Consider the following 4,173-nt stretch of genomic DNA (forward strand, 5'->3'; position numbering starts at 1 on the left):
AGATGATGACAAACCTGTAAGGAAACCCTGAGGCAGAGGTTTTTACTGAAGCTTTCTGAGTCCCTAATCCTAAACAAGGAATCACATCAGCCTAAGTCATGTTGTGTACATCTAATGGAACACTTACCACATCAGGCAGGTGGACGACGTCCGGATCAGCTGCTCGAAATAAAGAAATGAACCAATGCTTATAGTAAGAGACCTGTGGAGAGACACGGCCTGATACTACAGGGAGACTTAATAATAAAAGAAAATACCTTAGAAGGACAAATTCCTGCAAAATACCAACTCAACTTTATCAAGTAATAAGGCACAGGTATGAGATACTGCAGTTTTAACTGAAATTATGAGATGAAAAGTCACATTTATTAGATTATGAGTCAAAGTTTTGACTTATCATCCCATAATACTGACTCAATGAGTCAAAATTTAGACTTTGAACTATTTTTTCTGTGTGTTATTTTCTTTAATAACTGATTAATTGTTCAGAAAATATTAATAATTATCATTATTTCCTGTATCTATGTTAACTTTTGTTGTCTAAAATGTTGAGTTTACACCCAAAACTGATAAAACTACCAAATATGTACATTTGATATGTCGGTGTTAATAACTGATCAGAATTGTTGTCAATATATCTTCTTTCAGTCGAGTTATCAGTCAGTTATCTTATTATTTCAGCTCTAGAGAACCAGCTTCTGCCCCGGACACCTGAGAAGTGAAGTCCCGCCTGAGTTATGAGCGGCTGTGAGGCGTTAAACCGTCTGTACAGCCTCAGTTTCTTTATTGATCACTGATCAGTGAGGTTTGGTTTGGATTGCGAAATGTTCCTGTCCTGTTTACGGCTCGTGACGTCGGCAGGGCGTGATGATGACGCGTGAGACAGGCGCCATACAAAAAGCGGTTTCACATGACGTAGGCGAACAGTCAGCATTCTTTCTCCGCCGGGGCCGGTAACGACCAAGTCTGAGCCGTCGTGTCTCTGCCGTTTTAAAACAAACCTCACCGGTTTTAACGCGACTTTTTCAGCTCTCTTTTCTATCCCGTCTTTATATTTTTTTCTCTTGGTTTACCAAGACAACAACTACGCTGACGTCCTGTTTGTAAAGGTAAGCTGTGTCGGTGTTTTTCCGTGTCTGGCTAACGTTAGCTAACCGACCGGTTCGGTAGGAAGTTCGTTTTAGCTTGATTGCCATGTACGAAGGTGTAAAATACCAATCTGGATTTTCGAGTTTAGCGTCAGCTGAACTCGTTGACATGGAAAAAGTCGTCCCGTGGTGGTTTCATATTCAGGGAAAGCTTTCCCCGGTTTGTGGGGGTTGTTTACAGCCTGTTAGCGTTAGCCGTTAGCTCACCGGCGGCCTACTTAGCAAACCCCCCCCCCAGATGTCGCTGTGTGGACATCCGGTGTCTGAACAAAGACCTCAAAAAATCAGCTGTTTTTCTTCTCGGTGTTCATCAGAGTCCTCTTTATATCTGGATTCACACCGGTTTCTCTGGTTTATATGAAGACATTAATACGTTTTTCAAAAGGTTTTAACGACGTTTTGTTATTTTGTAGATCTGAACATTATGAGGATTTATATATGTATATATATAGGTGTGTGTGTGTATCCGTAGGAAAAGCGTAATTATGGGTAAAAGTGTTTGTGAAATTGAAACAATTTCGTAATTATGAGGCATGGATTGAGTTATAATTTCCCAGACGTTGGATCAGGAGAAAGCCAACCAGGGCACATGTAATCCAGGTACTATGTCGAAATCTGCTTCCCCCCTCGGCCAGTGTTTCCTGTAAGCAGCGCCGTCCTCCATGTCTGAGGTTAGATTTAGGGAATATGCTCTCAGCTCGGGTACTTCTGCTCGATGTGAGGGTACGGTCAGGAGGCCTGGCTGGGTTTAGACTTGTGTTAATGAGAAGTACAAAGCGGTTTGGAAACAAACGTCGACGCTTCTCCTCCACCGCTCTGTGCTAGGCTAACCCCGTCCGTTTCACATTCACTGGTACGGACACGTGTTGGCGCTCATGTGCTCAACAATTAGGTCAAACTCAATTGAACAGACATGAAAACCGAAACCTGCTATTGAAGATATTATTATCTCGGGATTGTCATGTGCCTGATAAACCTCAAATCACAGTATCTGCGGGTCTCAAGCCAAAGCCTCGATTTCAGGCTCATCAGAAACGGGCCTTACAACAGATTCAGGTCTTAAAATGTTACTTAAATGTGTTTGTATGTGATTTTGGCAAAAAAAAAAACTGTAGAAAAGCTCCTTTACTTTTGTTCCAGGTCTCTGATTTTAGGTAAGATTCGTGTGGATGTGAAATAAATGGGTTATTGTTTAAATAGGTTAATCCATCCATCCATTTTCTGCTGCTTACCCAGGTCCAGGTCGAGTTAAATGATCGATTAATGCTCTAATAGGGAATGATACAGTTGGAAGGAGTGACATAATGACAGTGAATTAATGCAGTTTGATAATAAATTGTAGGCCTTGCCATCACCACTAGGTTTCATTTGGTAATCTGTGCAGAAACCCTGTCAAATATTTGTCTTAATGTTACAGCCACTCGCTCTCAGCTAATTTGTCTCTGTATATCTGTCTCTACTTCCAGGTCGCTCTTTCCTGCCCACTCCCAGACCTTTATTCTTTTCAGATATTCTTTGTCAAGCCGCCAAAGTGGAGAGTGTCGTCGCACCAGGGGGTCCTTCTCGTTTCAGGTATTAAACACAACCACACTTGCATTTTCTTCGCTGAAAATCCTCACAAACAGCTCACAATAAAAGTTAGGCTCACGTTTTCTTATGTTAAGTTAAAACAGTTTTTTTTTTTTTCTTTCTTTCTTTTTTTGGTATCACAGTGTGGGGAGGAGGTGGGGGTGCACCTCAGCACTATCCCAAGACTGTCGGCAACAGGTGATTTTCTAAATTTTCCTTTCACCTTAAACACTCTTAAACTCTAAAATCCACAAGCCTGTCCACTTATTTTATGTCAGCACATCTGGAGATACTGGGTGTCTAATAAATGGCTTCTTTGCCCACACTGATAGGAAGTGGTTTCCTGTTTTGAGGATAATCAGCTGAGTTCTTTTTAAAGCAAAAATAGTGAAACACATTGTCAGGTTCCAGCTCCTCAGGATGACAGGATTCACTGCTTCTTTGTCTCTTATAAAACTAAAGTGAACGTCTTTGTTTTGGACTTTTGTTCAGACAAATCCAGACACGTGACGTCGCCTCAGGCACTGACATGTTCAGTATTTTTAAGTCCCTATTCTTAGACCAAAGGATTAATAAAATAATCAGAGGAATAGCAGCATGTAAGAGCAACGTCTTCACGTCACTGGTTCAAAAGTGTACAACATAAAACTGGCTGCATTCGTTATTGAAGCAGCTAATAATCAATTGTAACTGAGGAATTGTGGTTGTCACAGATGTGAAAACAGATCCAACCATTTAAAGCTAAACTTATTGAGGACAGTTTAATACATCTGAAGGATTGCAAAACAGCAGAGCAGATGATGGTGTCACATGCTGGAAATGTGACCACATTCTCTGAAAAACTCTTTCTCCCACAGTCACTTCTGTGCAGCGACTGAAATTTGTTTGGTAATCAGAACACACACAGTGCTGTCAGGCGTAACAGGGCCTTTTGTAACTCCGCACCGTGGATCAGGGCGAGATGCCGGAGATGTATGGTGTGTTTTCCTGATAAATGTTTCTGTATTGTAACGCTGGCTGTGTTCTGTGTTCGTTGCAGCGAGTTCCTGGGGAAAACCCCAGGTTCTAGCGTTCAGAGATGGGTACCTTCTCGAAGCACTAGACGAGATGCCAACTCCTCCAACGAGAAAGGGCAAAATGACGCGATCTTCAGGAAAGTGAGAGGGTGAGTCTCCATTTCATCCATAATTTAAATCGTAAAGTTGGACCTGAATGTAATGTTGGGTATTAATGGCCATTGCTCTTCTTCTTTAGCATACTTAATAAGCTGACTCCTGAGAAGTTTGACAAACTGTGCCTGGAGCTCCTCAATGTGGGTGTCGATTCAAAACTTGTCTTAAAAGGAATCATCTTGCTGGTGAGTTCTTCTTTTGACTGTGTTCATCTTTTATTCCTGTAACCTGTTGAGACAGAAACTTCATTTTATGTTGTTCCTTCAGATTGTTGACAAAGCCCT

The 4,173-nt window shown here is 41.5% G+C and overlaps 1 protein-coding gene across 15 annotated transcripts in view; it reads left to right on the forward strand.

The window, feature by feature from the left end:
* The first annotated feature begins 948 nt into the window (after positions 1–948).
* eif4g2a (eukaryotic translation initiation factor 4, gamma 2a) overlaps positions 949–4,173 on the forward strand; it is a 73,221-nt gene continuing 69,996 nt past the window's right edge. For 2 of the 15 annotated variants that reach the window (XM_051073568.1, XM_051073572.1), the window contains exons 1-2: positions 2,635–2,720; positions 3,757–3,882. The gene's annotated coding sequence lies outside the window, so the exon portion shown is untranslated. Of the gene's footprint in view, positions 1,110–2,621; positions 2,721–2,864; positions 2,916–3,756; positions 3,883–3,971; positions 4,075–4,173 lie in introns of those variants that run through there. The other 13 variants (XM_051073581.1, XM_051073577.1, XM_051073532.1 and 10 more) reach the window with 11 other exon arrangements.

This window comes from Lates calcarifer, linkage group LG2 (assembly GCF_001640805.2).
Source record: "Lates calcarifer isolate ASB-BC8 linkage group LG2, TLL_Latcal_v3, whole genome shotgun sequence".
NCBI classification, from domain to species: domain Eukaryota; kingdom Metazoa; phylum Chordata; class Actinopteri; family Centropomidae; genus Lates; species Lates calcarifer.